Source organism: Equus caballus, chromosome X, assembly GCF_041296265.1.
Source record: "Equus caballus isolate H_3958 breed thoroughbred chromosome X, TB-T2T, whole genome shotgun sequence".
Taxonomy (NCBI): domain Eukaryota; kingdom Metazoa; phylum Chordata; class Mammalia; order Perissodactyla; family Equidae; genus Equus; species Equus caballus.
Genome location: NC_091715.1, coordinates 110,488,669 through 110,502,015, shown reverse-complemented (window position 1 = coordinate 110,502,015; position 13,347 = coordinate 110,488,669). Strand labels below are relative to the sequence as shown.

Sequence of the window (13,347 nt, the reverse complement as noted above, 5' to 3'; positions counted from 1 at the left end):
CATAAAAAAAAAGAATGCCATCTTTCCATTTTTGACATTTTGGCCTCTCACCTAGGGCTGCTTACCATTTCGATGGACCTAGAGACTACTATGCTAAACGAAATGTCAGACAGAAAACGACAAATATCATATGATTTCACCTATATGTGAAATCTAAAAAACAAAGCAAACGAACAAACAAAACAGAAAGAAACTCATATATACGAAGAACAAACTTGTGGTCACCAGAGGGGAGGTGGGTGAAGAAACGGGCAAAATAGGTGAGGGGATTAAGAGGTACAAACCCCCAGTTATAAAATAAATAAATAAGCCACGGGGATGTAATGTATGGTATAGCGAATATAGTCAATAAAATTGTAATAACTTTCTATGGTGACAGATAGTTACTAGACTTATCCTGTTGATCACTTTATAATGTATATAAATGTCGAATCATTATGTTGTACACCTGAAACTAGTATAATATTGTATTTCGAGTATACTTCAATAAAAAGTGAAAAGACAATGTATAGAATGGGGAAAATATTTGTAAATCTTGTATTTGTTAAGGGTGAAGTATCCAGAATATAAAGAACTCTTACAGCTCAACAACAAAAAGACAAGTAATCCAATTAAAAAACAGTCAAAAGACACATATAGAGATTTTTCCATAAAGGATATATAAACGACCATTAAGTGTATAAAAGGGTGCTTAACATCATTAGCTATTAGGGATACGCAAATCAAAACCACCACGAGATACCACTTAGTAAATTTTGTTTCTTAAAGACAAGTTTTTATTTTCAAACATTTTGGGGAAAGACTTGAAATAAAAGCTAGTACTGAGAAGAGATAGAAGGTCTTGAGAAAGGTCTTGCGCTGCTCTTTTAAGATGACAGAAGATGGAGGCACCAGTGAGGACATTTCAAAAGAGGCAACAAGAAAAACAAATAACTAACAATAAACAAGCAATGAATCCCCCCCCCCCGGACATATACATCCCACACACAGTAAAAAAAACATCTCAAAGGGCTTTCATATGCAGCCCTTTAAGTCATGTTCACACTGAGCAACCACAGCACCTAAAGGGCACCCACTTAAACTGCAAAGGGGCAAAAAGCAAACAATAGAAACAAATATGAAAGAAACAAAAAGCACAAAAAGAAGAAAACATCTAAAAATATACTTTAAAAAAATTCCAAGAAGACTCTAGAAAATAGCAGATGTTGTTTAGTTGGATGATAACATATGAAGCCCACCAGTCTTGGGTGTAGTGTAGTGCCAAGGCATGCAATTACGGCTCAAGTGATTTAGGAGACCTTGGAACAGGGTGTCAGTCAACATCACTATGTTCCCCACACCAAGCAGATGGGGAGCACTTGGTGTCTTCTAGCATGATGTGTGACTGTTCCGCCTCTTCTCGTTGCCTCCTGGGCTCCATTCACCTGAGGATTGTTTTCTTCTAAACCTTTCAGCTATCATTCCTCCTCAAAGTTCCACATTAGACCCTGCCAGATCAGTTGGGCCTGATTTGTGTGAGTAAAATCAAGATTTCTATGTATCTGCTGCCCATGTCCCTCATTCAGAGGGCAAAAGGGAGCCGATGCAGGGGCTTCCCTCAATGTGTTCATGGGATGTCTCTTCTGGCTATCTCATTCTCTTTTGTCTAAGTATGAAAAAACCATGAGCTTCATTGTCTTTTCCTACCCTCTGCACCAAATCAGTTCTCCTGACTGGCCACATTCACACTACGTTCTGCCTGCAACTTAAAACTTTGTTATTCCCCCACCAAAGAGGTGGAGATTTCCTTACCAGTCAGTGTTGCCCTAGCAACCTCCAGACCTCCCTCTCAGGTTCCTCTCAGCCTATGCTCAAGGTGAAGGATCTGATTTTCTAACTTCTGATGAAGGCTAGGGGCTTCCTCTGAGATCCTGGGCTGGAGGAGAAGTAAGGAAAGCCAGTACAAAATGCCACTGAATTACAGAACCACCTCCCCTCTGTATACTTTAAACTGACCTTGGCCTCCAAAATACTCTTACTGCAGCCCAGGCCTCAGACACACCTGTTCTCCACATCTCAACTGATAAGCCATGGCCATGGTTCCTTGAGGTTCCTCATACACTATCTACGACTTGCGTGTCCAGGCACATGTGTACCCAGAGGGAGAACTTTCCAGAAATAGTCAGAAGGCTGAACATAGGAGGTAGCAATGCACTGTTATTTAAAGATAACAGAACAGGTGGACATTGAGGAGGAAGAAACTTTTAGGACAAACAAGGTTTTACCTTGACCAATCACATGATTGAAGTTCTGCTTTTTAAACAGAAGTTAAATATATATATATATATATATATATATATATATATATATATATATAAAACTTGAAAAATATACTGACTATAAGTATCCCTTCATATGATAACACCTGAAAGCCGTCATTCCTTTTGGTGGTAACAGGCCGCTTAGAATAAAACTTTATGACTTAGGTGGATAATGAAGTGAGAGTACTGATTTTTGTTATGATGTGAGGAAGAGGTCTGCCAAAGTTCTGGCTTCCAGTCAATAAAAAAAGCCAAAATGCAGAGAACCTCTTGGAAAGGCAAACTCCTTGTTTAGGGAGTCCACTGGCTAGACCTGAGGTTAGGGTTCAAGAGGGAGCAGAATGCTCAGATGAAAACATTTAGGACTCTAGAATATACAGTCATCCATGAGAAAATCTCTAGGCCGTCATGAGGAAATATCTCTAATGGATGCTGCACACTTGCTGTAGCTAACTGTGTGGTACTGTTCTCTGTTTCAAAGGTAAGAAATCTGTCCCTTTGCCCAAAAGGGAAAGAATGAAAAGAGGGGAAGTCTACCACATGGAGTCCTCCCAGTTGTTCAAACTTTAAATTGCAAAGCCCAAGAGTGCCAAGTCTGCCCCAAGCAGAGTCCCTTGGCCTGACCCAGGAGGTGGAGTGTGCAGTTACTGAAAGACTAAAGAATAGGTAGACACTGGTGGAAAAGTCTTTAAGTTTTTAGGAGCCACAGGGGTTCATATTGGCTGATGAATCAAAGGGGATATTTTTTAAATAAAAGAAGAAAAGAAACATTTTCAAAACTGAAAAGATAGTAACAAGAAGTATTGATTCCAGAGAACACATGTGAAGGTCATCACTCCTTTGTGTGATGGCAAGACCTGTAAGAGAAAACTTTACGACTTAAGTGTCTTACATGACGAGGCCTGAGGAGTCTCTCAGGAGTACTGATTCCTGCATGCATGTAGAGGGGAAGGAGGTAGATGGAAGAAGTTAGCCAAGAAGCTGGTAAAAGTTAAGACACAGAAGGACATCTGGGAAGGCCAACCCCCTATTCGAGGGTCCATTGGCTAGATCCAAGGACAAGGTGAGCTGTGGGCCCAGAATAGGCAGTCATCGGTGTCCTTGATGAGGAAGTCTCTTAACTCTTCTGATTTGTCCTGAATGCTTGCCTTAGCAAAGCTGAATTGGTCATCCTCTATTAAAAGATAATTATAGCTTCCTCTTGTTAAAAAAATAAAAATAAAAAAATAATTGAGCAAAAAACACTGTACACTACTAAAAACTCACTAAAATGGGGACTACCACATTGAAACCTGCCAAAGATGTTTTTATTTCATGATGATGTCTTTTGTTTGTTTGTTTGTTTGTTTGTTTGTTTCTTGTGGCAAGCCTACCAATAGTTTATTTTCAGGATGCAGTTTTGTTATTGAAGGTTTCCTTTATTCCCAAGGCAAAACACCAGAAAGCATTACCTACCCTTGTCCAAAGGAAAAAAACAAAATAAACAACAGTAAGAAAAGCTGGGAGGGGGGAATCAGGGCCTTATATGTAAGTGGTTCAATAAATCCTATACTTTGTATACACTCTATACTTTTTATATGCTGATGTATATACCGAAAGGTCAATTTTTATAGAAATTTCTTGGAGTAAGAAAAAGAGCACCTGGAGACCGGAAATTTGGGAATCCCACAAAGGGGAAAATTAGGTTATATGCATCAAGGATCAGCTGCCCTTTTGGGAAATGTGACAAAAAGCTGATGCAAGCCTCAGTTAAAGGTACAGTCCATCTGTGAGTCAAAAATATCATTGTCATCTCTTATTCTCGGCTAAAATGGAAGCTCTAAAGGGGCAGCTGTGACTTTGAGTAACAACCCACATTTTACTGATTTCTAGCCAAGCTCAGACCAGATGACCTTCAGGACAATTGGCCCATTAATCAGCAGGATGCCTCATGATTATTTGATGTCATTCAGCTCTCTATTTTCACACAAAACTCTATTATTAGCCATATTTCTATCAAAGAGCCACGGGCACAAAGCCAGCTATGGCAAACCTGAATATTTGCATTTACAGGAAGATGTTGTTCTGCAAAGGATAGAAGTCAGTGAGAACTGAAGCTGTCTGTGTTATGGGGAGATCAAAGTGGAAGTGCATGTCCCTGGAAGAGTGATAGTTGCAGCAGCTAGTTTGACTGCCACTGCTGTGGCATGTGAGCAGTCGTCCCTACAAGCAGTGCTCTCAGAGATTACTTTTAAGAGTCTCATTCCATAGAAGGGCCCAGGAGCAGCCTTGGAACCCAGGCACTCAGATATGGGCAACAAGGTTCACTCTGGAAGCAGACTCATATGTTAGCTCAGAGGACTTGACTTTCAGAGAAGTTGATTACAGATTTAACAAGTATCCTTATTTTATACTTTCCCTTTTCTGGCCTCATAGAAAAGACTTCAAATGCAAACTCTGGATTTTAAGGTCACAGAGCATTCTTGGCAGAAGATGAGATAAAGGAGGTTTAGAGGGTTGAGAGTCCTTTAAACTACACTCCATTTCAGTCATAAGAAATATCAGAGACCCTTAGAAAAGGACCTGAGTTGTTGAAGCACAATCTCATTGGTCAGAGGTGGTTACATAGGAACAGTGGGAGGTTTTAGAGAAGTGGCCTCATGAATATACAGATAAGATTCTGTGATATTCTAGACTTCCATCTCTGAGGGGGCAAGCCCCACTGCTGAAGGACCATACAACTTGTTCATTAGTCCACTGGATTTACAGGAAAAATAGTAAAATATCTTAATAGCACACACCTAACTTCTAGAAGGAACTCAAGGCACCTTTTCTCACTCCACAAAAGGGAAGCACTGAAGGGCCTGAAGGGAGACAATACAATGTGGGGGGCGGGGGGGCTAAAAATAAGGGCTCTGACACAAATGATAAGCAAAAGAGAGCAGGGATGACTATACCAATATCAGACAAAATAGACTTTAAGTCAAAAACTGTTACAAGAGACAAGGAAGGACATTGTATAATGCTTAAAGGGTCAATTCACAAAGACGATATAGTAATTATAAATATTTATACACTAAACCTCAGAGCTCTTAAATATATGAAGCAAGCTTTGACAGCATTGAAGGTAGAAATAGACAGGAACACAATAATAGTTTGAGATTTCAATACCTCACTTTCAGTAATGGATAGAACAATCAGCAGCAGAAGAATAAGGAAATGAAGGAGTTGAACAACACAATAGATCAATTGGATCTAAAAGACATAAATAGAACATTTCATCCAACAACAGCAGAATATACAGTCTCCTCAAATACACATGGAACATTCTCCAGGATAGGCCATATATTAGGCCACAAAACAAGTCTTAACAATCAAGAAGATTGAAATTATACAAAATATATTTTCCAATTACAATAGAATGAAACTAGAAGTCAACAGCAGAAGGAAAACTGGAAAATCTACAAATATGTGAAAATTAAACAACATATTCTTAAACAACCAATAGGTCAAAGAAGAAGTCACAAGGGAAATTAGGAAATACCTTGAGACAAATGAAATGAAAACACAACATACCAAAACTTATGTGATACAGCAAAAGCAGTGCTAAGAGGGAAGTTTATAGCTATAACTGTGTGTGAAAAAAAAAAAAGAAAGATCTCAAATCAACAGCCTAACTTTACATATCAAGAAATTAGAAAGAGATAGGGAGGGCAGAGCAAAATGGCAGGGTGAGCTAACCCTGGATTCTCTCTCCTCCAAAATACAACAAAAGATTGGAAGAACAGAATTTCAGAGAATAAACATGATGCCAACATGTTAGAGACCTACAATACCAAGAAGGCGGAGATCATAAACCCTACTTAGAGCCTTGGAGGCACTGGAACTGTAGGAGAGAACATTGCTCCCTCCCCTAGAGTCTGCGATCGCTGCTGCGCGGGTTGGGAAGGAGCGGGGGAGGGGCTGCGAGACCGGGGATCATCCAGGACTCCTGCCACTGATTCAGTGGAGACTCGCTGATGGGGGGAAAGCTTCCGTCCGCGGGGACCCCATAAATCAAGGGCCTTGGGAGACCAGAGAACAGAACTGATCTGAACCCAGACCGGGGCGTGTGAGTAACAGCCCCTCCCCCCCAGCAAAGCCAGTGGGCGCAGCCATCTTGCCCCAAGGCGGAGAGCTCATAACACACGGCTCTCGACCCCCATCTAGTGCCTACAGGCTGTAACTGCAACCGAATTCTACCACCATGCGAAAAAACCACTCCTCTACCATCCAGCAATTTATAAAAGCCCCAGACCAGAAGGAAAACAATAAAAACATAGAATTAAGTCCTGAGGACTTGGAATTAGGTAAACTAAGTGATAATGAGTTCAGAGCAGCTATAATAAAAAAACTCAATGAGGTAGAGAGAAAGATAGAGAAACAAGCTGAGTTCTGGAGTTACTTCACAAAAGAGATTGAAATCATAAAGAAGAATCAAACAGAATTACTAGAGATGAAAAACACAATGGACCAGATAAAACAGAATACGGATTCCCTGAATGCCCGTGTAGACACCATAGAAGAGAAAATTAACATAATTGAAGATAGACAGGCTGAATGGCTCCAGACAGAGGAAGAAAGAGAACTAAGAATTAAAAAAAATGAGGAAAATCTCCGAGAGATAATGGATTCAATGAGGAGGAAGAACATAAGGATCATAGGAATTCCCGAGAATGTGGAAAAGGAAAATGGAGCAGAAAGTGTGCTTAACGAAATTATTGAAGAGAACTTCCCAAATCTAGGGATCAATGGAGAAATGTGTGTAGAGGAGGGTTTTAGATCTCCTAGATTTGTCAATGTAAAAAGAGCTACTGCAAGGCACATAGTAGTAAAATTGGCAAAAAGGAAAGATAAAGAAAGAATACTCAGGGAAGTAAGAAAAAAAAAGAGAATAACCTATAAAGGAGCCCCTATCAGACTGTCAGCGGATTTCTCTACAGAAACCTTACAAGCTAGGAGAGAATGGAGTGACATATTCCAAGATTTAAAAGATAAAAATCTTCAGCCAAGAATACTCTATCCAGCAAGAATTTCCTTCAGATATGAGGGAGAAATTAAATCTTTTCCAGACAAACAAAAGTTAAGGGAATTTGTAACTAAAAGCCCTCCATTACAAGAAATCCTCAAGAAGGCTCTCATACCTGAAAAAAGAAAAAAGGGAGAAAGGAGACACAATCCACAGACTAGGGAGACCGATGGATAGAACCAGAACAGGATAGCAAATATTCAACTATAGCATTAGGGTAATGGTAAGGAAACTACCAAAGCAAGGACGATCTTAGCACTCTAACTAAAAATTAATAAGACGAGTTGGAATAAAAAATGAAAATAATTATTTAGGAGGGGAAGAGCAAAGGGTCTAAATCAGTATTGGTCAAGTAAGTAACAGACCACCAGAGAATACACTATATTACACACGAGATTCTAAATACAAACTTCAAGGTAGACACTAAAATAAAGTACAGAACAGAGTCACAAATCATAAATAAGGAAAAATCTAAGAAACCTAGCATAAGAAATTGCAGTATTAAATGGGTAGTCTAAAGCAAATAGGAAAAGAAACGCAGGAAAACAAGATAATGAGCGACAGATTGACAGCATTAAGTCCACATGCATCAATAATCACTCTCAATGTAAACGGATTGAACTCTCCAATAAAAAGACACAGAGTGGCAAAATGGATTAAAGAACAAGATCCAACAATTTGTTGCCTCCAGGAAACACTCCTCAGCCCCAAGGACAAACACAGACTCAGGGTGAAGGGGTGGAGGACAATACTTCAAGCTAATAGCAAGGAAAAAAAGGCAGGTGTTGCAATTCTCATATCAGACCAAGTGGATTTCAAAATAAGACAGGTAAAGAGAGACACAGAGGGACAATATATAATGATCAAAGGGACACTTCATCAAGAAGAAATAACGCTTATAAATATCTATGCACCCAACACAGGAGCACCAAGATTCATAAAGCAACTATTAACAGACCTAAAGGAAGATGTTAAAAACAACACAATAATAGTAGGGGACCTCAACACCCCACTCACATCAATGGACAGATCATCCAGACAGAAAATCAACAAGGAAATAGTGGAGCTAAATGAAAAACTAAAACAATTGGACTTAATAGACATATATAGATCACTTCACCCTGAAAGAGCTGAATACACATTCTTCTCAAGTGCACATGGAACATTCTCAAGGATAGACCATATGTTGGGAAACAAGGCAAACCTCTATAAATTTAAAAAAATTGAAATAATAAGAAGCATCTTCTCCAATCATAGTGCTATAAGGCTAGAAATTGATTACAAGAAAAAAGCTGAGAAAGGCACAAAGATGTGGAGACTAAACAACACACTACTGAACAAGCAATGGGTCATTGAAGAAATTAAAGAAGAAATCAAAAAATACCTGGAAACAAATGAAAATGATAGCATGCCATACCAACTCATATGGGATACAGCAAAAGCTGTATTAAGAGGAAAATTCATTGCAATACAGGCACATCTTAACAAACAAGAAAAATCCCAAATAAGCAACCTTAAAGCATACCTGACTGAACTAGAGAAAAAAGAACAAATGAAGCCAAAGTCAGCAGAAGGAGAGAAATAATAAAAATCAGAGCAGAAATAAATACTATTTAAATGAAAAAGGCAGTAGAAAGGATCAATGAAACAAAGAGCTGGTTTTTTGAGAAGATAAATAAAATTGACAAACCACTAGCCAGACTTACAAAGAAAAAAAGGGAGAAAGCTCAAATAAACAAAATCAGAAATGAGCGAGGAGAAATAACAACAGACTCTGCAGAAATACAACAGATTATAAGAGAATACTACAAAAAACTATATGCCAACAGAATGGATAACCTAGAGGAAATGGATAAATTCTTGGACTCCTACAATCTCCCAAAGCTCACTCAAGAAGAGGCAGACGATTTGAACAGACCAATCACAAGGAAAGAGATTGAAACAGCAATCAAAAACATCCCAAAGTATAAAACCCCAGGACCAGATGGCTTTCCTGGGGAATTCTACCAAACTTTCAGAGAGGATTTAATACCTATCCTTTTCAATCTATTTCAAAAAATTAGGGAAGATGGAAGACTTCCTAACATATTCTATGAGGCCAACATCATGCTGATACCAAAACCTGACAAGGACACCACGAAAAAAGAGAACTACAGGCCAATATCACTGATGAACATAAATGCAAAAATTCTAAACAAAATTTTGGCAACCAGAATTCAGCAATTCATCAAAAGGATCATACATCATGATCAGGTGGGATTCATACCAGGGACACAGGGATGGTTCAACATCCGCAAATCAATCAACGTGATACACCACATCAACAAACTGAGGAATAAAAACCACATGATCATCTCAATAGATGCAGAGAAGGCATTTGACAAGATCCAACAGCCATTTATGATAAAAACTCTGAACAAAATGGGCATAGAAGGAAACTACCTCAACATAATAAAGTCCATATATGACAAACCCATAGCCAACATCATACTCAATGGGCAAAAACTGAACGCCATCCCCCTGAAAACAGGAATGAGACAAGGATGCCCTCTATCACCACTCTTATTTAACATAGTACTGGAGGTCCTGGCCAGAGCAATCAGGCAAGAAAAAGGAATAAAAGGAATCCAAATAGGGAGGGAAGAAGTGAAACTCTCGCTGTTTGCAGATGACATGATCTTATATATAGAAAACCCCAAAGAATCCATTGGAAAACTGTTAGAAGTAATCAACAACTACAGCAAAGTTGCAGGATATAAAATCAATTTGCATAAATCAGTAGCATTTCTATACTCCAGTAATGAACCAACAGAAAAAGAACTCAAGAACACAATACCATTCACAATCGCAACAAAAAGAATAAAATACCTTGGGGTAAATTTAACTAAGCAAGTGAAGGACCTATATAATGAAAATTACAAGGCCTTTCTGAGAGAATTGGATGACGACATAAGGAGATGGAAAGACATTCCATGTACATGGATTGGAAGAATAAACATAGTTAAAATGTCCCTTCTACCTAAAGCAATCTACAGATTCAATGCCATCCCAATCAGAATCCCAATGACATTCTTTACAGAATTAGAACAAAGAATCCTAAAATTCATGTGGGGCAACAAAAGACCCCGAATTTCTAAAGCAATCCTGAGATAAAAAGAACAAAACGGGAGGCATCACAATCCCTGACTTCAAAACATAGTACAAAGCTACAGTAATCAAAACAGCATGGTACCGGTACAAAAACAGATGCACAGATCAATGGAACAGAATTGAAAGCCCAGAAATAAAACCACACATCTATGGACAGCTTATCTTTGACAAAGGAGCTGAGGGCATACAATGGAGAAAAGAAAGTCTTTTCAACAAATGATGCTGGGAAAACTGGAAAGCCACATGTAAAAGAATGAAAATTGACCATTCTTTTTCACCATTCACCAAAATAAACTCAAAATGGATCAAAGACCTAAAGGTGAGACCTGAAACCATAAGGCTTCTGGAAGAAAACGTAGGCAGTACACTCTTTGACATCAGTATTAAAAGGATCTTTTCGGACACGATGCCTTCTCAGAGAAGGGAAACAATAGAAAGAATAAACAAATGGGACTTCATCAATCTAAAGAGCTTCTTCAAGGCAAATGAAAACAGGATTGAAACAAAAAAACAACCCACTAACTGTGAAAAAATATTTGCAAGTCATATATCTGACAAAGGCTTAATATCCATAATATATAAAGAACTCTCGAACTCAACAACAAAACATCAAACAACCCGATCAAAAAATGGGCTGGAGACATGAACAGACATTTCTCCAAAGATGATATACTGATGGCCAATAGGCACATGAAAAGATGCTCATCATCGCTGATCATCAGGGAAATGCAAATCAAAACTACACTAAGGTATCACCTTACACCCGTTAGAATGACAAAAATATCTAAAACTAATAGTAACAAACGTTGGAGAGGTTGCGGAGAAAAAGGAACCCTCATACACCGCTGGTGGGAATGCAAACTGGTGCAGCCACTATGGAAAACAGTATGGAGATTCCTCAAAAAATTAAAAATAGAACTACCATACGATCCAGCCATCCCACTACTGGGTATTTATCCAAGGAGCTTGAAGTCAGCAATCCCAAAAGTCCTATACACCCCAATGTTTATTGCAGCATTATTTACAATAGCCAAGACATGGAAGCAACCTAAGTGCCCAGCAACAGACGAATGGATAAAGAAGATGTGGTACATATATACAATGGAATACTACTCAGCTGTAAAACAGAACAAAATCATTCCATTTGCAATAACATGGAGGGACCTTGAGGGAATTATGTTAAGTGAAATAAGCCAGCGAGAGAAGGATAATCTGTGTATGACTCCACTCATATGAGGAATTTAAAATTATGGACTAAGAACAGTTTAGTGGCTACCAGGGGAAAGGTGGGGTGGGGGGTGGGCACAAAGGGTGAAGTGGTGCATCTACAACACGAAGGACAAACATTAATGTACAACTGAAATTTCACAAGATTGTAACCTATCATTAACTCAATAAAAAAATGGGGATGATAAAGATGGTGATGATGTGAGCATCCTCCTTTTACAGTTGTGAGCTAATATTTATAAAGAGCTAAGAATAGCATAAGACACAATCCACTTGTGAATTTTCAACCAACATCAAACCTTATTAAGATAACACGATACAACCCTCTCGACTTCTGCTTTGGGCTCATGATCCGCAGCTCCCTGTAGAGGAAGCGTTAAGGGAACACGAATTTCAGAGCACCGATCGAATACTGAGCTGAACACACTTCATTAACTCAGCGAAGGCTTTCTTTCCTTACCTCCAAGGAAAGGTCTGGTCTTTTGTCCTCCTGGCACCTGTCCCATCTCTCATCCCGCTCTTCTCTGATCTCTGCTGCTCATCAGATATCAGGGTCACCTGGCTCTTTGGCCCCATTTCTGGTGACCTTTATGCTCCAACTGCTCTCGGTTTCTCCCAGGGAACATCCTGGCTCCTCTTACAGCTCCACTTTAGTTCAAGTCAATAATCATGTCTTAAGCACCTGCTAGCCCGAAGCACCAAAGGATGCAGGACTCCCCATCTTTATTCTCAAATGGGATGTGTGCCCAGCATAAGATAGGGCCAGTGCTCCAGCTGAGACCCAAAGTACTATGGGCCAAACTTCACAGGGGGCAGAACAGGAGGTGGCCTCACCAAGGAGGGGACCTTTGGTGTAAGCCTTAAACGGTGAGATTTCAATATGGAGAAGCACAGGCTCCAAGCTTTGGAAGTGCAAGGTGTTGATTTATTCATCCATTCACTCAATAGATGGTTAATGAGCGCCTACCATGTGCCAGGTACTGAGTTAGAATCTCTGCTCAGCCACCTGCCAGCTATATGACCCATGGATGGTCCACTTAACCTCTCTGTGCCCGAGTCTCCTCAAGCATAAAATGGGGCCGTAACAATGTCTATCTCGTGGACTCAGGAGCTCTTAGAACCGTGCCTGCTACATAGTAAGTGCTCAGGAAAGGCTTCCTAATATTATTCTGGTTGTTATAAGTGGAACAAATAGTTGCCTTAAATGCACTATCTGCCATCAAGAAGCTCATGAATATTGCTAGAGCCACAGACATACGAATAATTACACTTCCGTGTACTTTCCTGGGAGATTTGTCCAGTGGGTATTTTTTGTGACCTCCCCTCCCCAATTCTTGCAAATGAAAACGTCTTTCTGTGTTCCTGGCTTTCTCATAAATTACGTTAATGATGTCCTTTGAGTTTTCAGAGGCAGGCAGGTGGCCCGCCTGTTGAACTCCCCAGCATCTCCAGAGATTCAAGTCATTCACTTCATCTGTTCATTCATTCTCCAAACACAGTGTACCCCAGGCCCAGGTCCAAGCACTGATGCCACCACATTTGTAAAAAATAATAATGATAATAAATAAGGACAGAGGACAGAGGGTGGGAGAGAGAGAGATCTGAAAGGCAATTAAAATACAG

The 13,347-nt window shown here is 39.5% G+C and overlaps 1 protein-coding gene across 1 annotated transcript in view; it reads left to right on the top strand.

The window, feature by feature from the left end:
- The window catches only part of LHFPL1 (LHFPL tetraspan subfamily member 1), a 95,498-nt gene that overhangs the window by 22,277 nt on the left and 59,874 nt on the right, over window positions 1–13,347 (top strand). The gene's annotated exons all lie outside the window — the stretch shown is intronic.